Source organism: Lutra lutra, chromosome 2 (genome assembly GCF_902655055.1).
Source record: "Lutra lutra chromosome 2, mLutLut1.2, whole genome shotgun sequence".
NCBI lineage: Eukaryota > Metazoa > Chordata > Mammalia > Carnivora > Mustelidae > Lutra > Lutra lutra.
Window position 1 is genome coordinate 43,086,055 of NC_062279.1, and position 23,040 is coordinate 43,109,094.

Here is a 23,040-nt window from a genome sequence, read left to right on the forward strand (position 1 = left end):
GTTTTATCACCTGTAAAATGGCAATAATAACGACCCCAAATATCCCTGGACTCCTATCAAATAAGAGAACAGGAATCGGGGTGCTATTTTCTCATTTTCACTTACCTGTTCTATTATTCGTTTGCTTGATACAAAAATAACAAACTTATTTATTGTGAAAACAACTTGCTTGTTGTAAAGGGGGAAAAAAAGGAAATGGAATGATTCAGAAGTACACAAAGTCAAAAGAGAAACTACTCTATTTCCTCATAAATCCCTGTCATTGGACTGCCCCCATCTTATTCCTCACTGTCACTAGAATGGAATGAATCCCTTCAGATGTACCAATGCTTTGTAAAACCTACACAGGATACAAAGTAAGGAACAGAAAACAACGGGCAGAACCATTATACCTTAAATGTTCCTAGGGTCTCTCTGTACAAAAACTCAGGAACAGGATTTTTCTAAGGATTTTCAAACAAGTAAATGAAAACTTGAGGAAAAGGTTAAATGTTGCGCAGCAGATTCTCTTTAAAAGGGCTGGAGAACAGATGGTGCTTTTTATAAAAATTTCCATAAACATTATAAAAATTTATAGAAGTTCTATCATTGAAAAAAGACCTTCCATCCTTCGGATAATTCACTTAGATAGAAAAGCTCATTCTCCACCTACACTATCCTTGTTCTTCAAAGTTACCACTAAGTTTACAATATATATAACTAGTTGAGAAGTTAATTCCTCTTAGGTATGTAAAGTAGATGCCAAAGACAACTATGAATTTTTTTTCTCACCAGTTTCCTTCATCAACACAAATTTGTCTTGGACTTTTGATTTGGGTCTGCTCCTTTCCTTTCCTTTTTTCTTTCCTTTTTTCTTTTCTTTTCTTTTCCTTTCCTTTCTCTTCTCTTTTCTTTTTTTTCTTTTCCTTCTTTTACATATGGAATGCTTCACAAATCTGCACATAATCTGTGCACAGGGGTCACGATAATCTCTGTATGATTCCAACTTTAGTTTATGTACTACTGAAAAGAGTACCCTATTTCTTTACCTTGGTGCTTCTCCCCAAATTTTCATCAAACTGAGAATTAGCTAAATTAGCTCAACAAATTTTCCTTCTCCACATTTCTGGTTCTGCCTTTTCTGGTTGGACATTGCTTCTTTAGTCTACCGTGTCTAGCTTTGGTCAGGGTTTTTTGTTGTTTGTTTGTTCTTTCCCCTTTTGGTCAATTTTAAAGCCTTCAAGCCAGGAACATTTTCCCATCTCCCTGTGAACAGAAGGGAGGGGGCATGTTCTTCCCATTTTGGAAGAAAACATTGCATTGTATAAATTCTCCCAGATTCAGAGTCAGAAGTTTCAGATCTGAAATCTTTAGTATGGTCTTCAATTTTTCTCCTTCAGGTGTCAGGTTTGTAGAAAGATCCTTCTAGATTAGATGCTTTTGGAATCTGGGATTCTGTGCTTAGTCATGATTTGCCTATTAATGTTTACCTACAGTGGTATTCAATGTTCCATTCTTGCCCCCATGGCTGGGTTCTTTGGTCTTCTGGAAATCTAGATGCAGCCCATCATGTAGGCCCCCGAAACAGAGGGGCCAGTTACTCCTCAGGGTACTCAGTCACCCAACTGTTCCTGCAATCTCGGGATGGAAAAATACAGAAGAGTTGGTATTCTGGTGGACCCAAGGGTATAAAGCCTTGACCATTTCTCATTCAGAAGACAGGCATAATTAGCCTCAATTTGGGATTCAGGAAACCACAAAATTACAAAAAGACCAAAAAGGGTTTCCAGGAAGCTTTTAAAGTTCGTGTTTTTTTTAAATTATAAAAATAATTACATGAGTTGGTAAAAATAAAGTTGAACAATACTTAATGGTACAAAATAAAAATAAAAACACCTTTTATCGGTACACTCAGTGACACTCTGCAAGAAACCCTCTATAGCATCTTATATATGCACTGAGAAATTTACTATGTATAATTATACACTTATATTTACCTTTGCATCAACTCCTCTTCACTGACACTCAAACATACACACATAAATGGGGACAGTTTATTGACTTTGCATCTTGTTTTTTGCATTTAATGAAACAAGCTGGAAAATTTCGATGCCAACAGGATCTGCCCTGTTCTTCATAGGGCTACCTAGCATTCCCTGCAGGAAAGGAGGTTAGCAATGACTACTCAGCTTATTTTCACCTTGTTGCCATTGCAAACAATGCCTCTCTAAGAGCCTTTAATTCAGTGTTTTCTAAAGTTTGGTCATTAGAACACAAGCCTCTAGAGATGTTCAGTGACAAAAACAAGAAAAAATGGTTTAGAAGTCAGACAAATGTGGAAAGCACTGCATTTTATTTTGTTTATTTACTATTATTATTTTGTTTTTCTTAATATTTATTTATTTATTTATTGTGTTATGTTAGTCACCATAAAATACATCACTGCAGTGTTCTAAGAGTCATTGTTCATCTGTTATTTTTAAGTATTTTTTTCTTCAAAATTTAATTTAAATTCTGGTTAGTTAGCATGCAGTGCAATATTGGTTTGAGGGGTAGAATTCAGTGATTCCTCACTTACATACAACACTCAGTAATTATCATACCAGTGCCCTCCTTAATACCCATCACTCGTCTAGCCCATCCCCCACCCACCTCCCTCCATCACCCATCAGTTTGTTCTCTATCATTAAGAGTTTCTTATGGTTTGCGTCCCTCTCCCCCCTCCATATGTTCATCTGTTTTGTTTTTTAAACTCTACATGTGAGTGAAATCGTATGGTATTTGTCTTTTTCTGACTGACTTATTTTACTTAGCATAACATACTCTAGCTCCACCCACATCTTTAGAATGGCAAGATTTCATTCTTTTTTTTTTTTACATGACTTTAATTTTTTTTATTTTTTCAGCATAACAATATTCGTTATTTTTGCACCACACCCAGTGTTCCATGCAATCCGTGCCCTCTACAATACCCACCACCTGGTGCCCCCAACCTCCCACCCCCCACCCCTTCAAAATTCTCAGATCGTTTTTCAGAGTCCATAGTCTCTCATTCACCTCCCCTTCCAATTTCCCTCAACTCCCTTCTCCTCTCCATCTCCCCTTGTCCTCCATGCTATTTGTTATGCTCCACAAATAAGTGAAACCATATGATAATTGACTCTCTCTGCTTGACTTATTTCACTCAGCATAATCTCTTCCAGTCCCGTCCATGTTGATACAAAACTTGGGTATTCATCCTTTCTTTTTCTTTTTTTTTTTTAAGCTTTATAAACATATATTTTTATCCCCAGGGGTACAGGTCTGCGAATTGCCAGGTTTACACACTTCACAGCACTCACCATAGCACATACCCTCCCCAATATCCATAACCCCACCCCCCTCTCCCAACCCCCTCCCCCCATCAACCCTCAGTTTGTTTTGTGAGATTAAGAGTCACTTATGGTTTGTCTCCCTCCCAATCCCATCTTGTTTCATTTACTCTTCTCCTACCCGCTCAACCACCCATGTTGCATCTCCTCTTCCTCATATCAGGGAGATCATATGATAGTTGTCTTTCTCTGATTGACTTATTTCGCTAAGCATGATACCCTCTAGTTCCATCCACGTCGTCGCAAATGGCAAGATTTCATTTCTTGTGATGGCTGCATAGTATTCCATTGTGTATATATACCACATCTTCTTTATCCATTCGTCTGTTGATGGACATCTAGGTTCTTTCCATAGTTTGGCTATTGTAGACATTGCTGCTATAAACATTCGGGTGCACGTGCCCCTTCGGATCACTACGTTTGTATCTTTAGGGTAATACCCAGCAGTGCAATTGCTGGGTCATAGGGTAGTTCTATTTTCAACATTTTGAGGAACCTCCATGCTGTTTTCCAGAGTGGTTGCACCAGCTTGCATTCCCACCAACAGTGTAGGAGGGTTCCCCTTTCTCTGCATCCTCGCCAGCATCTGTATTTCCTGACTTGTTAATTTTAGCCATTCTGACTGGTGTGAGGTGATATCTCATTGTGGTTTTGATTTGTATTTCCCTGATGCCGAGTGATATGGAGCTCTTTTCATGTGTCTGCTGGCCATCTGGATGTCTTCTTTGCAGAAATGTCTGTTCATGTCCTCTGCCCATTTCTTGATTGGATTATTTGTTCTTTGGGTGTTGAGTTTGCTAAGTTCTTTATAGATTTTGGACACTAGCCCTTTATCTGATATGTCATTTGCAAATATCTTCTCCCATTCTGTCAGTTGTCTTTTGGTTTTGTTCACTGTTTCCTTTGCTGTGTAAAAGCTTTTGATCTTGATAAAATCCCAAAAGTTCATTTTTGCCCTTGCTTCCCTTGCCTTTGGTGATGTTCCTAGGAAGATGTTGCTGCGGCTGAGGTCGAAGAGGTTGCTGCCTGTGTTCTCCTTGAGGATTTTGATGGATTCCTTTCTCACATTGAGATCCTTCATCCATTTTGAGTCTATTTCCGTGTGTGGTGTAAGGAAATGATCCAATTTCATTTTTCTGCATGTGGCTGTCCAATTTTCCCAACACCATTTATTGAAGAGGCTGTCTTTTTTCCAGTGGACATTCTTTCCTGCTTTGTCAAAGATGAGTTGACCATAGAGTTGAGGGTCCATTTCTGGGCTCTCTATTCTGTTCCATTGATCTGTGTGTCTGTTTTTGTGCCAGTACCATGCTGTCTTGATGATGACAGCTTGTAATAGAGCTTGAAGTCCGGAATTGTGATGGCACCAACTTTGGCTGTTCTTTTTCAATATTCCTTTGGCTATTCGAGGTCTTTCTGGTTCCATATAAATTTTAGGATTATTTGTTCCATTTCTTTGAAAAAAAATGGATGGCACTTTGATAGGAATTGCATTAAATGTGTAGATTGCTTTAGGTAGCATAGACATTTTCACAATATTTATTCTTCCAATCCAGGAGCATGGAACATTTTTCCATTTCTTTGTGTCTTCCTCAATTTCTTTCATGAGTACTTTATAGTTTTCTGAGTATAGATTCTTAGTCTCTTTGGTTAGGTTTATTCCTAGGTATCTTATAGTTTTGGGTGCAATTGTAAATGGGATGGACTCCTTAATTTCTCTTTCTTCTGTCTTGATGTTGGTGTAGAGAAATGCAACTGATTTCTGTGCATTGATTTTATATCCTGACACTTTACTGAATTCCTGTACAAGTTCTAGCAGTTTTGGAGTGGAGTCTTTTGGGTTTTCCACATATAGTATCATATCATCTGCAAAGAGTGATAGTTTGACTTCTTCTTTGCCGATTTGGATGCCTTTAATTTCCTTTTTGTTGTCTGATTGCTGAGGCTAGGACTTCTAGTACTATGTTGAATAGCAGTGGTGATAACGGACATCCCTGCCATGTTCCTGACCTTAACGGAAAAGCTTTCAGTTTTTCTCCATTGAGAATGATATTTGCGGTGGGTTTTTCATAGATGGCTTTGATAATATTGAGGTATGTGCCGTCTATCCCTACACTTTGAAGAGTTTTGATCAGGAAGGGATGCTGTACTTTGTCAAATGCTTTTTAAGCATCTATGGAGAGTATCATATGGTTCTTGTTCTTTCTTTTATTAATGTGTTGTATCACATTGATTGATTTGTGGATGTTGAACCAGCCTTGCAGCCCTGGAATAAATCCCACTTGGTTGTGGTGAATAATCCTTTTAATGTACTGTTGAATCCTATTGGCTAGTATTTTGGCGAGAATTTTTGCATCTGTGTTCATCAAGGATATTGGTCTGTAGTTCTCCTTTTTGTTGGGATCCTTGTCTGGTTTTGGGATCAAGGTGATGCTGGCCTCATAAAATGAGTTTGGAAGTTTTCCTTCTATTGCTATTTTTTGGAACAGTTTCAGGAGAATAGGAATTAGTTCTTCTTTAAATGTTTGGTAGAATTCCCCCGGGAAGCCATCTGGCCCTGGGCTTTTGTTTGTTTGGAGATTTTTGATGACTGTTTCAATCTCATAGTATGTTCTTATAATTGTCTGTATTTCTTTGGTGTTCGTTGTGATCTCTCCTCTTTCATTCATGATTTTATTTATTTGGGTCCTCTCTCTTTTCTTTTTGATAAGTCTGGCCAGGGGTTTATCAATCTTATTAATTCTTTCAAAGAACCAGATCCTAGTTTCGTTGATTTGTTCTATTGTTTTTTGGTTTCTATTTCATTGATTTCTGCTCTGATCTTTATGATTTCTCTTCTCCTGCTGGGTTTAGGGTTTCTTTCTTGTTCTTTCTCCAGCTCCTTTAGGTGTAGGGTTAGGTTGTGTACCTGAGACCTTTCTTGTTTCTTGAGAAAGGCTTGTACCGCTATATATTTTCCTCTCAGGACTGCCTTTGTTGTGTCCCACAGATTCTGAACCGTTGTGTTCTCATTATCATTTGTTTCCATAAATTTTTTCAATTCTTCTTTAATTTCCTGGTTGACCCATTCATTCTTTAGAAGGATGCTGTTTAGTCTCCATGTATTTGGGTTCTTTCCAAATTTCCTCTTGTGATTGAGTTCTAGCTTTAGAGCATTGTGGTCTGAAATATGCAGGGAATGATCCCAATCTTTTGATACCGGTTGAGACTTGATTTAGGACCAAGAATGTGATCTATTCTGGAGAATGTTCCATGTGCACTAGAGAAGAATGTGTATTCTGTTGCTTTGGGATGAAATGTTCTGAATATATCTGTGATGTCCATCTGGTCCAGTGTGTCCTTTAAGGCCTTGATTTCCCTTGTGATCTTTTGCTTGGATGATCTGTCCATTTCAGTGAGGGGAGTGTTAAAATCCCCTACTATTATTGTATTCTTGTCGATGTGTTTCTTTGATTTTGTTATTAATTGGTTTATATAGTTGGCTGCTCCCACGTTAGGGGCATAGATATTTAAAGTTGTTAGATCTTCTTGTTGGACAGTACCTTTGAGTATGATATAGTGTCCTTCCTCATCTCTTATTATAGTCTTTGGCTTAAAATCTAATTGATCTGCTATAAGGATTGCCACTCCTGCTTTCTTCTGATGTCCATTAGCATGGTAAATTCTTTTCCACCCCCTCACTTTAAACCTGGAGGTGTCTTCGGGTTTAAGATGAGTTTCTTGTAGGCAACATATAGACGGGTTTTGTTTTTTTATCCATTCTGATACACTGTGTCTTTTGATTGGGGCATTTAGCCCATTAACATTCAGGGTAAGTATTGAGAGAGATGAATTTAGTGCCATTGTATTGCCTGTAAGGTGACTGTTATTGTACATTGTCTCTGTTTCTTTCTGATCTACTACTTTTAGGGTCTCTCTTTGCTTAGAGGACCCCTTTCAATATTCCTGTAGAGCTGGTTTGGTATTTGCAAATTCTTTCAGTTTTTGTTTGTCCTGGAAGCTTTTAATCTCTCCTTCTATTTTCAATGATAGCCTAGCTGGATATAGTATTCTTGGCTGCATGTTTTTCTCATTTAGTACTCTGAATATATCATGCCAGCTCTTTCTGGCCTGCCAGGTCTCTGTGGATAAGTCTGCTGCCAATCTAATATTTTTACCATTGTATGTTACAGACTTCTTTTCCCGGGCTGCCTTCAGGATCTTTTCTTTGTCACTAAGACTTGTAAATTTTACTATTAGGTGACGGGGTGTGGACCTATTCTTATTGATTTTGAAGGGGGGTTCTCTGAACCTCCTGGATTTTGATGCTTGTTCCCTTTGCCATATTGGGGAAATTCTCTCCAATATTCTCTCCAATATACCTTCTGCTCCCCTCTCCATTTCCTCTTCTTCTGGAATCCCAATTATTCTAATGTTGTTTCGTCCTTATGGTGTCACTTATCTCTCGAATTCTCCCCTCGTGGTCCAGTAGCTGTTTGTCCCTCTTTTGCTCAGCTTCTTTATTCTCTGTCATTTGGTCTTCTATATCGCTAATTCTTTCTTCTGCCTCATTTATCCTAGCAGTGAGAGCCTCCATTTTTGATTGCACCTCATTAATAGCTTTTTTGATTTCAACGTGGTTAGATTTTAGTTCTTTTATTTCTCCAGAAAGGGCTTTTATATCTCCCGAGAGGGTTGCTTTAATATCTTCCATGCCTTTTTCAAGCCCGGCTAGAACCTTGAGAATCGTCATTCTGAACTCTATATCTGACATGTTACCAATGTCTGTATTGATTAGGTCCCTAGCCTTTGGTCCTGCCTCTTGTTCTTTTTTTTGTTGTGAATTTTTCCGCCTTGTCATTTTGTCCAGATAAGAGTTTATGAAGGAGCAAGTAAAATACTAAAAGTGTGGCAACAACCCCAGGAAAATATGCTTTAGCCAAATCAGAAGAGATCCCGAATTGTGAGGGGGGAGAAAGGGGATAAAAAGGGGTTCAGAAAGAAAGAAAAAAAAAAGAAACTATTAAAAAGAAAGCCAATAAAGAAAAAAATATAAAAAGAGGAAAAAAAATATATATTAGATAAACTATTTAAAAAACGTTAAAAAAAGAAAACGGTTAAAAGTTTAAGTTAAAAAAAGTTAAAAAAATTTAGCAGAAGAAGAGAAAAAGAAAAAAAATTGAAAAAGAAAAAAAAAAATTAAATTAACTGCAAGGCTAAAAAATCATGGGGAGAAAGCCATGAGTTCCGTGCTTTGCTTTCTTCTCCTCTGGAATTCCGCCGCTCTCCTTGGTAGGTGAACTTGGTCCTGGCTGGGTTTCCCGTTGATCTTCTGGGGAGGGGCCTGTTGTAGTGATTCTCAAGCGTCTTTGCCCCAGGCGGAGTTGCACCGCCCTTACCCAGGGCCGCGCTGAGTAATCCGCTCGGGTTTGCTTTCGGGAGCTTTTGTTCCCTGAGCGCTTTCCGTAGAGTTCTGGAGGACGGGAATAAAGATGGCGGCCTCCTGGTCTCCGCCCGGAGGAGCCAAGAGCCCGGGACCCCACTCCTCAGTGCGCCCTCAGAGAACAGCTCCCAATGACTCCCGTCACCCTGGACTCCGGCCGCGCTCTGAGATGACCGAGCCTGCGACCGGTTCAAGGCAACCCCGAGCTGAGAGTCACTCCTTGGCTCTGTCTCTGTAGCCGGCTTCCCCATTCTAATACCGGTAAGCTCTGCGACACTCAGACACCCCCGATCCTTCTGCGACCCTGCGGGACCTGAGGCCGCGCTGACCCCGCCTGGGCTTCACCCCAGTTAAGCCTCTGGAGCGATGTCCCTCAGCAAAACAGACTTTTAAAAGTCCTGATTTTGCTCCGTTGCTCCGCCGCTCGCCGGGAGCCGGCCCCTCCCCCCGCGGTCTATCTTCCTGTGGCTTTGGATTCACTTTTCCGCCAGTCCTACCTTGCAGAAAGTGGTTGATTTTCTGTTTCTGGAATTGCTGTTCTTCTTCTCTTCAATCTCCCGTTGGATTTGTAGGTGTTTGCAATCTTTAGATAAGCTATTTAGCTGATCTCCCGCTACCCGAAGTAGTCTCAGCCTGCTACTTCTCCGCCATCTTCACTCCTCCCCCTTTAAGATTTCATTCTTTATGGTGGTTGAGTAATATTCCACTTATATTTCATTAATGCATACACATATGTGTGTGTGTATGTAAATGGATAAGGAAGAGGTGGTATATATATATATATATATGACCTTTTCTTTATCTATTCATTACTTGATGGACATTTGGGCTCTCTCCTTAGTTTGGCTATTGTTGATAATGCTGCTATAAAGGTCAGGGTGTATGTACCATTTCAAATCTGTGTGTTTTTTTATCCTTTGTGTAAACACCTAGTAGTGCAATTGCTGGATCATAGGGTAGTTCTGTTTTCAACATTTTTAGGAACCTCCATACTGTTTTCCAGAGTGGCTGTACCAGTTTTTATTCCCACCAATAGTGCAAGAGTGTTCTCCTTTCTCCACACCTCTCCCATATCTGTTATTTCCTGTGTTACTCATTTTGGTCATTCTGACAGGTGTGAGGTAATATCTCATTGTGGTTTTGATTTGTATTTCCCTGATGATGAGTGAAGGTGAACATCTTTTCATGTATCTATTGGCCATCTGGATGTCTTCTTTAGAAAAGTGTCTATTCATATCTTCTGACCATTTCTTAACTGGATTTCTTTTTGTTTGGTTTTTGGGGTGGTATTTGTTTTTTGGGTGTTGAGTTTGATAACTTCTTTGTAGATTTTGGATATTAACCCTTTATCCAGTATGTCATTTACAAATATCTTCTCCCAGTCCATAGGCTGCCTTTTGGTTCTGTTGATTGTTTTGTTTCCTTCACTCTGCAGAAGCATTTTATCTTGACAAAGCCCCAACAGTTCATTTTGTTTTTGTTTCCCTTGCCTCCAGTGACATGTCTAGTAAGCATTTCCCATGGACAAAATCAAAGAGGTTGCTGCCTATGTTTTCTTCTCGGATTTTGATGATTTTCCTGCCTGACATTTAGGGTTTTTTTTTTTTTAAGTTTATTTTTATGTATGGTCCAGTTTCATTCTTCTGCATGTGGCTATACAGTTTTCCCAATACCATTTGTTGAAGAGACTGTCTTTTTCCATTGGGTATTCTTTCCTGCTTTGTTAAAGTATAGTTAACCATATAATTGTGGGTCCATTTCTGGGTTTTCTATTCTATTCCATTGATCTATGTGTCTTAGGGCCAGTTCCATACTGTCTTGATGACTACAGCTTTGTAATATATCTTGAAGTCCAGAATGGACTTCAGATGGCTCCAGCTTTACTTTTCTTTTTTGACATTTTACTTTTTGACATTTGACTTTTACTTTTCTTTTTTGACATTCCCTTGCTTTTCAGGGTCTTTTCTGGTTCCATTCAAATTTTAGGATTATTTTTTCCAACTCTATGAAAATGTTGATGGTATCTCGATAGGGATGGATTGCATTGAAAGTGTAGATTGCTTTGGAAACATAGACATTTTAACAATATTTGTTTTTCCAATCCACGAATTTGGAATGTTTTTATAGTTCTTTGTGTCTTCCTCAATATCTTTCATAAATGTTTTAGTTTCTAGAGTATAGATCCTTTACATCTTTGATTAGGTTTATTCCTAGGTATCTTATGGTTTTTGGTGCAATTGCAAATGGGATCAATTCCTTGATTTCTCTTTCTTCTGCTTCATTGTTAGTGTATAGAAATGCAACTGACTTCTGTGTATTGATTTTATATCCTGTGACTTTGCTGAATTCATGTATGAGTTCCAGCAATTTTTTGTGGAGTCTTTTGGGTTTTTTTTTTTTAAAGACTTTATTTATTTATTTGACAGAGAGATCACAAGCAGGCAGAGAGGCAGGCAGAGAGAGGAGGAAGCAGGCTCCCTGCTGAGCAGAGAGCCCGACGCGGGGCTCGATCCCAGGACCCTGAGATCATGACCCGAGCCGAAGGCAGCGGCCCAACCCACTGAGCCACCCAGGCGCCCCTCTTTTGGGTTTTCTATAAAAGTATCATGTTGCCTGCAAAGAGTGAGAGTTTAACTTCTTTGAGTTTGTTTTTCAACATTCCTCTGGCTATTCAGGGTCATTTGTGGTTCCATACAAATTTTAAGATTGCTTATTTCAGCTCTGTGAAAAATACTGGTGTATTTCAATAGAGATTGCATTAAATGTTTAAATTGCTTTGGGAAGCATAGACATTTTAACAACATTTGTTCTTCCAATCCATGAGCATGGGATATTTTTCCACTTCTTTGTGTCCTCTTCAATTTCTTTCATAAGTGCTCCAAAGTTTTCAGAGTACGTGTCTTTTACCTCTTCAATTAGGTTTACTCCTAGGTATCTTTTGGGTTTTGGTGCAATTGTAAATGGGATCAGTTCCTTGATTTCTCTTTCTGCTGCTTCATTATTGGTGTATACAAATGCAACAGATTTCTGTACATTGATTTTATATCCTATGACTTTGCTGAATTCATGTACGAGTTCTAGCAATTTTTTGGTGAAAACTTTTGGGTTTTCTACATAGAGCATTTTGTCATCAGCAAATAGTGAAAGTTTGACTTCTTCCTTGCAGATTTGGATGCCTTTGTAGTTATTGTTATTGTCTGATTGCTGGCTAAGACCTCTAGTACTATGTTAAATAGTAATGGTGAGAGTGGACATCCCTGTCTTATTCATTTTTTTTAAAGGTTTACTTATATATTTATTTGACAGACAGAGATCACAAGTAGGCAGAGAGGCAGGCAGAGAGAGAGGGGAAAGAGGACTCCCTGCTGAGCAAAGAGCCCGATGCAGGTCTCCATCCCAGAACCCTGGGATCATGACCTTAGCTGAAGGCAGTGGCTTTAACCCACTGAGCCACCCAGGCACCTCACTCTGTCTTATTTTTATCCATATAGGAAAAGCTCTGCTTTTCCCCTTTGAAGAGGATATTAACTGTGGGTCTTTCATATATGGCATTTATGATGTCGAGGGATGTTCCAACTATACCTACTTTCTTGAGGACTTTTATCAAGAATGAATTTTGTCAAATGCTTTCTCTGCATCTGTTGAAAGGATCATATGGTTTTCATCCTTATTTTTATTAATGCAGTGTATTACGTCGAATGATTTGTGAATATTGAGCCATCTCTGCAACCCAGGAATAAATCCTACTTGATTGTGGTGAGTAATTATTTTAATCAACTGTTGGGTTCACTTTATTGGAGTTTTTATCTGGTTTTGGAATCAAGGAAACACTGACCTCGTAGAGAGAGTATTGAAGTTTTCCTTCCATTTCTATTTTTTGGAACAAATTGAGAAGGATAGGTATTAACTCTTCTTTAAATGTCTCGTAGAATTGCCCTGGAAGTCATCTGGCCCTGGACTTGAGTTTACTGGGAGATTTTTAATTACTGATTCAATTCTTTTCTGGTTATGGGTCTGTTCAAGGTTTCTATTTCTTCCTGTTTCAGTTTCAGTAATTTGTATGTTTCTATGAATTTGTCCATTTCTTCCAGATTTCCCTGTTTGTTGCCATATAATTTTCCCCTAACTTTCTCTAATGATTATTTGTATTTCTGTGATGTTAGCTGTGATCTCTTCTCTCTCATTCATGATTTTATTTATTTCGGACCATTCTCTTTTCTTTTTGATAAGTCTGGCTGACTGTTCATCAATATTATTAATTCTTTCAAAGAACCGGTTCTTAGTTTCATTGATCTTCTCATCTGTTTTGTTGTTGTTGTTGTTGTTGTTTCTATATCATTTATTTCTGCTCTGATCTTAATTATTTCCCTTCCTCTGCTGGCTTTAGGCTTTATTTGCTGTTCCTTTTATAGCTTCTTTAGGTGTAAGATTAGGTTATGTATTTGAGACTTTTTTTTTACTTCTTGAGGTAGTCCTATATTTCAATATACTTCCCTCTTAGGGCTGCCTTTGCTGCATCCCAAAGGTTTTGGACTTTTGTGTTTTCATCTTCATTTGTTTTCATGTACTTTTAATTTTTTTCTTTAGTTTCTTTGTTAACCCATCCATTCTTTAGTAAATTGTTCTTTAACCTCCATGTATTTGTGGTCTTTCCAAATTTTTTCTTGCAGTTGACTTCAAGTTTCACAATGTTGTGATCAGAAAATATATATGGTATGATCTTGATCTTTTTGTACTTGTTGAGGGCTGATTTTGTGACCCAGTGATGTGATCTATTCTGGGGAATGCTCCATGTACACTTGAAAAGAATATGTATTCTGCTGCTTTAGGATGAAATATTCTGAATATATCTGTTAAGTCTATCTGGTCCAGTGTGTCATTCAAAGTCATTGTTTCCTTGTTCACTTTCTGCTTAGATGATCTGTCCATTGTTGTAAGTGGGTTGTTAAAGTCCCCTACTATTGATGTATTATTATCAATTAGTTTCTTTATGTTTATAATTACTTATTTGTGTATTTGTGTTCTTCCAAGTTATGGTCAGAGATATTTATAATTGTTAGATCCTCTTAATGGATAGACCTCTTAATTAAGATATAATGCCCTTCTTTATCTCTTGTTACAGTCTTAGTTTTAAACTCAAGTTTTGTTCTTTTTTGTTTTGTTTTTGATATAAGTATGGCTACTTCAGCTTTCTTTTGATGTCCATTAGCATGATAGATGGTTTCCTATCCCGTCACTTCCAATCTATAGGTATTTTTAGGTCTAAAATGAGTCTTTTATAGGCAGTGTATAGATGAATCTTGTGTTTTTGTTGTTGTTGTTTTTATCCATTCTGATACCCTATGTCTTTTGTTTGAAGCATTTAGTCCATTTATATTCAGTAATTATTGAAAGATACAAATTTAATGCCAGTGTGTTACCTGTAGAGTTGGTGTTTCTGGTGATGTTCTCTGTTCCTTTATAGTCTTTGTTGCTTTTTCCCCTTGCCTGCCACTTTCAGGATTCTTTTCTTGTTTGTGTATTTTGTGAATTAGACTATTATATGTCTTGGCTAAATTTAATGGGAGTTCTCTGTGCTTCTTGGATTTTGATGTCTGTGTCTTTTCCCTGATCAGGGAAATTTTCAGCTATAATTTGCTTAATTAAACCTTCTACCCCTTTTTCTCTCCATCCTCTGGGACTCCAATGATATGAATGTTATTCTGTTTTAATAAGTCACTGAGTTCTCTAAGTCTGCCTTCCTGATCCATTACCTTTCTTTCCCTCTTCTTTCAACTTCATTATTTTTAAAAACTTTATCTTTTGTATTACTGGTTTGTTCTTCTGCTTTGTGAATCTTCATTTTTATGACATCCATTTAGGTGTGCATCTTGGTTTTAGCATTTTTAACTTTGGCCTGATTAGATTTTAGTTCTTTTATCTCTGCAGAAATGGATTCTTTCATGTCTTCTATGCTTTTATGGTGGCCCAGCTAGTATCCTTATAATTATTGTTTCAAATTCTAGTTCAGGCATTTACTTATGTCTGCATTGATTAAATTCCTGGCTGTAAGTTCCACTTCCTGTTCTTTTTTTTGGGGGGGGGATGAATTCCTGTCTTATCATTTTGTCCAGAGACAAACCCAACAAACAACAAAACAACAACAAAAAACTGGATCTTGGGTGTGTTTTCTTCTGCTTGTTAAAAGAAGCTAGAACTAAAAATATGAAAAAAATGAAAACTAAAAGACTAAAAATAAATAAATCAATAATAGGAAAATAAAAATAAATATATGAATAATTTTTTTAAAAAGTAAAAATAAAAAGGAAGTTAGCTTCTATTTCCCCCAAAGCTAAAGCTTTGCAGCACTCTATGATCAGGAGACTTGGTGCATGTGAAGGGGTTTGTACTGGTTTTCTTGGGGAAGGGCCTGTTGCATTGATTCTCAGGTGGACTTGACCTCGTGAAGATTCACTTGCAGGGTGCAGGGGGACAAGTCTTGGTATAAGGGGCTCTGGTCTCTATTAGGTTTTGCTTTTTGCTTCCTGAAGACTTTCAGTGCTGATTGGCAGGGTAAAAATGGCTGGGCCACTCTCTAGCCCTGGAGCCCACCAAGAAGAGCAAATAATTGCCCCTCTTCTGTCCCTGGCTTCCATCAAATCCCTGCCTTCATCCTGCCTATGTCCAAGCTGTTTTATCTCAGGCACACAGCAGGGTTTCAAAACTTCAAATTTAGGGACTTCTGCAGTACAGACCACTCTGATCCTCTGGGGGAGGGCTTGCTGCACTTTTGTCATCTGCTGACTGGTGCCAGGAAAACAGTTGCACAGCAGAACATGGTTCAGAGTTTATGGAATGGAGGAGCAGAGAGCTGGCACCTAGACTTGCTGCCCTCAGCAGGTGTCCCTGATCCCATGCTTGGGAACAGTGCAGCACATTGGCATCACTTGTTCTTGTTACACAGGGGATCCTCAGAGCACACTGTCCACTTCTGGGTCTCTGTCCTCATTCCCTGCTGGAGCACTTTTAAGAGCACAACCCCAGTGGTGGCAGACTTCTAAAACTTCAGATTTTACACTCCACTGCTTATAACACCTTACAATAATTTCCATAATCAGGGCTTCCTCCCCTCTACAGAGCCCGCAGTTCTTAACTCTTCCAAATCAATTCTCTGTATCCCCTGCCTTCCAGAAGGTGGTGGCTTTTCTACTTGCAGACTTACAGGTTTGTTCTCTTAATCAGATTAATTTCTTGGGTGTTCAGAATGATTTGGTAACTATCTAGCTGTGTTCCAGGGATGCAGCGAGTCTAGGGTCTCCCTACTTATCTATCATCTTAACTCCTCCCCTCAAGATTTTATTTTTTATTTATTTTTTTTTAAAGATTTTATTTATTTGTTTGACAGAGAGATCACAAGCAGGCAGAGAGGCAGACAGAGAGAGAGAGAGGAGGAAGCAGGCTCCCTGCTGAGCAGAGAGCCAGATGCGGGGCTCGATCCCAGGACTCTGAGATCATGACCTGAGCCGAAGGCAGCGGCTTAACCCACTGAGCCATCCAGGCACCCCAAGATTTTATTTTTTAAAGTAATCTCTATACCCAACATGAGGCTCAAACTCATGACCCTGAGATCAAGAGTCTCGTGCTCTACCAACCCAGCCAGCCAAGCACTCTAGCACTGCATTTTAGATTTCCCCTTCCAATAATGTATAAAAAGCTCTAGAAGCTCATTCAGTAAGAAAACCTGAAAAACATGGCTTCACCCAGTTTCCCAAACTTGTTTTTGACCATTTCACTGTTGAAAATATTCTCCCCAGATCACCTATTTATGTATGTATGAAAGTATATAATGATGTTATATGAATATATAGTAATGCTCTGAGGAAGCCATCTTGGAAATGCTGCTTCTTCGCTCCACAGATGATGGGTCTGAGGCTTAGAGATAGGAAATCATTTGCACAAGGTTATAGAGCAAACAATTAGTAGCAGAAACAGGACTAGAACCCAAGATCTAAGCATTTTCTGCCACACTGCTTATTGAAGCTCCTTCTTAGGCTGTAAAACATTTTCACCAAAGTTCAAAGAGTTCACTAAGAAAGCTGCACATCATAAAGTAAGCCTCAATATTATCCGGCTTAAAGAAATGCATTTGAAACATGCAATTACTTTAATAAGAATAGTTTGGTAAATTAATTGGTTAGTAACTAGATTTGTGCTCACTATATTTTAGTTGTCATTGCAATGCACAGCATTATGCCAGGAATTGTTTGATGAGACAAAATCCCATCACAACATTATTGCCCTGATGGAAATGAGTGGGGCTTGGCACTGGGGCCTGGGGGTGACTCATGTTGTGTGGGACCATTTGACTTTCTCTTTCCAGGCCTCCCAAAAGATTAAGACAGAGCAGGTAGAAGAGGCCTGTGATGGTTAACTTTATGTGACTGGATCAAAAGGTGCTGGGATATTCGTTTGGATGTTTTTTCTGGGTATGCCTGTGAGGGTGTCCCAGATGATATTAACATTTGAATGGGTGAATCCAGTAAAGTGGATCACTCTCCCCAATGTGGGTGAGGATCACCCAATTTGTTGAGGACTTGGGTTTAGAATGAAAGGTAGGAGGAAGGAGAAATTCTGCCTCCCTGCTTGATTGCTTGAGCTGCAGCATTAATCTTATGCTGTTCTTAGGCTCCCTGGATCTCAGGCCTTCTGACTCAGACTGAATCACACAGCACTGGGTATCCTGGATCTACAACTTATAAACAGCAGATCATGGGACTTCTCAGCCTCCATAACTGTGTGAGCTGATTCTTTATAATCAGTCTCTTCACATATATTCCTATTTGTTCTATTTCTCTGGAGAACCCTGAAATTAATACAAGGCCAGAGACTAAGGATGTAGAAACCAACAAATTCTCAGCTTGCTCTGGTGGCACTCTAGAAAGCTTAGAAAGCTTTTTAGAACAAACTCCTAACACCACTCAAGGAGACTGCTTATCTGTGCCACAAGATCTGGGATATCCCTGTCACCCTAGAGTTGAGAAAGGAGAAAAGGAATGAAAAAGCTGCTCAGGCCAAGAACATTCATGGACATGGTCTCATTAAAGTATCACTATTCTTCATAGAAGTTCTTACTTTCATTTTACAAAAAAGGAAGTTGAAGACATGAGAAATAAAATGACTTCTCTAGGATCACACTGAGGCGAATTGATATCTCTAGGGATGTTTCTGAATTTCTAGCAAAGCCACTTATACCTCTATCTTGTACTAAAGCTTGTCTTTGACTGTGTGATCATTAGGGCTCCTGAGAATCTGAATGAATCTGATCTCCCCAGACTCCCAGCTGCAGAGTGGCCATGGTTCATATGGTTTTGGGTAAAGGTTAGGCCTGAGCTTTCATCTGGTCTTGTCCTAGCCCTTCCAGCTGTGTGATGTTGGACTGCTTACTCAACATTCTATGCTGAGGTTTCCTCAGTGGTAAGATAGAAATAGTGAAACCTACTTCTCATGTTGTTAGAATTCAATATGAGGTAAGTGAGCATATCTGGTCCAGTTCTGGCATATAGCTTTGATCTGTTACCTTCACCATGCTGGGTCACACTGGTGGTTTCCATTTTCATCTCCTCTACAGTGTTACTGAAAGATTGTGCCACACTTCTGTCACCTCAAATGCTGCTGTAAGTACTGGTTGGCTTTTGCTATCTGTGTTGGGTGGCCCAGACCCAGACAGTATTTGCCACATGATGGACCTCATGTGTAATGGGTATGCCATAAACATTTGCTGATTGATTGGATAACTGATCTCTTTTTCTCCTCTATCACTAGTGTTTGTCTTTTTTTCCCTCAAATTACTTCTATATTGCCCAGCCCTGGAAGCTCAGCTGGTATCCAAGGACAATGAAGTGACCCAAAAATCACCCACCTGCTTCTACTCTTGTGGCTAAGACAATAGCTCTTCCCTTGACTGGCTATGATCGTTTATCCTTGGGGTCTCCTGCTTTTTCTTGGTACTGTTTTTCATGGGTTGGCACCTGGTAAGGTCACTTGGCACTCCCTTCTAAGAATTACGGCGCTCACTGCCCCCATAATTTTTCCCATCATTTTCCCGTATTGATAGCTGTGTGATTCTGGGTTACCATGACAACTGATTGATTAGCATCCAATTCCTGGACTGGGAAACATGCAGCCAGAAAGAATTACAAATGATGCCTGATTGTCTGCTGCCAATAGCCTGATTGCTGCCATTTTCTGGCAGGTAGCTCAGCCCTAACAGGAAACCCTGTGCTGTGCAATTATTGCGACGTGATTGATGCATCACTATAGTTACAATCGGCAGCTTTCCCAACTCAGATTTTTTTTAAAGGGAAAAGAAAAACTCCCCCTTTCAGATGGAAATGGTTATAAATGAGGAAGAAGTATAGAGTAGGGGAGGGCTGTGAGGCTGGCAAGCGGGGAGAGTATGGGCTGAGCAAGAGTCCAGTTGGAGTTTCAGAAGTAATGCAGGGAAAGGAGGCAGGAGCAGTGGCATATGGCTGGGAAGAGGGGGAAAGGGATAACTGCTGCCTGTTCCCCCTGCCCCCTCCAAATCCTAGGCTTTGCAGCAGGCTAAGCGGTGGTTCAGAAATCAATTTCAGATGAGAGGCCTGAAAAGTGGGGGGATGTAAGATGGAGACCAAAGAATATACAGGCCACAGGTGGTGGTCTGCTCAGGCCAATTACTGAAGCTGCTCTCTTGGGCTTAAGTCATTTGTGATGATCAAAGAGCAAGCAGTAGGGTTGGAAATAGGGTCAGGGAAAGAAGATTTGCACCAAGTGGAAGTGAGTTTGAGAGTGGGCCAGTGTGGAGGAAGTGCTGCAGTGAAGCCTGCAATGAAGCTGGTACTTAAAGGCTTTGGGGCAAGAGACGTTTTCATTTGACCCAGGGACAAAGTGCCTCCCTTTTTCTTCAACTGCATGTTAAATACTTCTCAGGCTGATGGAGGGGGAGAAAGAGAATGAAAATACTTGTGATTGTTAGGAGTAGACTAACTGCTGAAGAAGGTAGTCATTTACCTTGTCTAAGCTGGCTGTTATTGGGAAGGTTTGCTCTCTCCAAAATATCTTCCAAATTATGTCCACCTTCAATAATACCTAGTTATTATGCTACTGATAATTCTTTCTCTTGGTTTAAAGATGGATTTCTTTTCACGGTCTTCTTTTAAAAAGCAAGCACTCCAGAATTAGTACTGTTTAGTCACTTAAACCTAAATGCTAGTGTGAGTGTATTTAAACCAATTTAGTGGGATAACTGGGTGATGGATATTAAGGAGGGCAGGTGATGTCATGAAAGCTGAGTGTTATATGCAACTGATGAATTACTGAACACTACATCTGAAACTAATGATGTACTATATGTTGGCTAATTGAATTTAAATTAAAAAACCCTTAAAAACAAAAAAAATTATTAGGGTATGACTGGCATTAAAAAATCTGTACATATTTGGGGCGGCTGGGTGGCTCAGTGGGTTAAAACCTCTGCCTTAGGCTCAGGTCATGATTCAGGGTCCTGGGATGGAGTCCCGCATCGGGCTCTCTGCTCAGTGGGAAGCCTGCTTCCTCCTCTCTCTCTGCCTGCCTCTCTGCCGACTTGTGATCTGTCTGTCAAATAAAAAAGAAAAAAAAATCTTTAAAAAAATCTGTACATATTTATTATATACAACTTGATGAGTTTGGAGATAATAATATATCCATGAAAACCTCATCTCCCATGCCATAAATATATCGATCACCTTCAAAATTTTCTTCTGCCTTCCTTATTTTTTATTATCACTTTTAGTTTTTTCCACCCCTTCTCCAGGTTCCTTCTCTATTATTACTAGTAATAGTGATAAAAACACAAGACCCAGAACAAGGCAAGGATGACTACATTTGCCACATTTATTCAAGACAGTATTGGAAGTCCTAGCTACAGAAATTAGGCAAGAGAAAGAAATAAAAAGCATCAAAATCAGCAAACAAAGATGTAAGTTTATCTAATGCAAATGACATAATCTCATATGTGGAAAAGCCTAAAGCCACCACAAAAAAAAAAAAAAAAAACTATTAGAATGAACAAACCAATTCAGTAAAATGGCAGGATACAAAACCAAGCATACAAAAAATCAGTTGCATTTCTGTATGTCGACAACAAACTATCCCCCCAAAATTAAGAAAACAATTCCATTTACAATAGCATCAAAAAATAATAAAATATTTAGGAATAAATTTAATGAGGATTTAAAAAATTTGTGCACTGAAAACTATAAAACACTGGTGAATATGTTTTTGTACTCACCTTACCTAGAATCTTCCTATCATAATATTTAGATATTTTTACCTTTGCATTCACTTATGTTTACTTTTTGAAAGTAGGAACTGAGTCATTAATTTAATCATATAATGGAACCATAATAAATGAGAACTACATGACTGAATGAAAGGAAAGATGGTTACAGTGATGAGGCAGGTTTGAAATACATGGGGTGGGAATTTGGTGCAGTATGGTATGATGGAGTGGTGGTGATCAAAGTTAAAATGAAAACTGATAGAGACCAGTTATAATCACATAATGGGAATCTTGGATCCAGCCTACTTCTAAAAGATGGTGTAAGGCAGGATTAGAAATCCAGGAAGACTAATATCTGTGGTTCTGGACATTTTTAGCTATCACTTGATACCATGGCAGAGGTCTTTGTGGATATGTGTCTGTCACCTTGGCTACTGAAAAGTATTACTGACCTCTAGTATGGTGCTACCCATCAGAAAATGATTGACACCTGTAAATTGACCCCAGTAGCCCAATATTTTCAAAGGAAGAAAAATAGATTAAACTTTTTTATTTACTATTTGCCTTCTTATTAGACTATAAGTATACCAATGGCACAAACTATGTCATCTCTCATATGTACTTAATTCCTGGCAAAGAGGAAGTACTTAACATACTATTGTTGAATAAATGTACAATTTGATTAAAGAATAGGCTTAAATCAACCTTTTGGGCTGTGAAGTAAGAATTGAGGAGAAATAGTGAAAATAAATGTGGGAAAACATTTGGGCAGATGTGTAACACCTATGGGTTCTAGGAGAATAGAATCACAAAGCCCTAAATTCAACTTGCGATTCCACAACTTATCAGCTGTGAAACATTGGGCAGATTATTGAACCTTTGTTTTTCTATATGTCAAATGGAGAATAATAATAGAACTTATCTCATGGGGTATTAGAAAGATAAATTGAGAGAATGCATGCCAAACAGATAATATATAGCAAGAATTCAATAAATGTTGTGTTATTATTACAGTATTTAATTACTGGCCTAGAAATTAAATGTTTTCTACTTAAAATACAAAACAACATAAATGGTCACTCGAAGAGAGAACACACCTTACATCCGTACAATGATTGGCAATCCCACAGTTGTGGGGGGTGTGGGAAAACAGGAGTGTTCTTCTTTTGATTTACCTGAAATACCACCCGCTAATGTTTTGCTTGTTGTTGAAAGCAGCTATAAAATACTTGTTTTATGACCCAAATTTAAAATAAGTCCATTTATGTTTAGGACATTAACTATATCCATATTTGTAGTACCATTTAGGCCCATTCAAAACCGTTAAGAATTGGTGTCTCAGACTTAAGATAATCCAGATAGATAAAAGCTGGTTTCCATGGAAACTAGTTTTGCTTTCTCTTCAATCTAATTGAAATCCATTTACTGAAGTCTGAAAGTTTTGTAAGTACCATCTAATGAGTTCTTCATTTGGTTTACCAAGCTCAGTGCAAGCATGGGTAACTTACCGTCTGCAGTATCAGTCAACTTCTGTCAAGTGAGTATACACTTGAGTTTGCTGGGATTGATTCTTTGTTTACTTGGTTCACTTGCAGTTCAGACTTGAAAGGATCAGTTTCCACCAATCACTCTATACAGCTTGTATTATCTGATATTCTGTTGGTTTTCTTAGGGACCACAGGTTTGGTGAACTTTCTGGGGGAAGAAGTAGTTCAGAGGAGTTACAAGACAGTGACATAGACCGTATTTCTTCACATGTATCTGAGGAAAACATGCACATTTTAGAAACTTTGATTTGGCCATCTAATTGCACTGCATTTGAATGACACTGTTCATTCAATACATTGCCTTGTTATCTACTCAAACACCATGTTTTCCCCATGTACCTGCAGAGCTTTCTTTGTTCTCTCTTAAGAGAAGAATGTAGAGTGACTCTCTTAACTCAATCTCTCCTGTTTTCTAGTGTTGGATGGCCATTATATTCATAA

The 23,040-nt window shown here is 38.7% G+C and overlaps 1 non-coding gene across 1 annotated transcript; it reads right to left on the reverse strand.

The window, feature by feature from the left end:
- Positions 1–911: 911 nt before the first annotated feature.
- LOC125094595 (U6 spliceosomal RNA) lies at positions 912–1,015 on the reverse strand. Its single transcript, XR_007125606.1, has one exon. It is a non-coding gene; the product is annotated as a U6 spliceosomal RNA (small nuclear RNA).
- Positions 1,016–23,040: the final 22,025 nt, after the last annotated feature.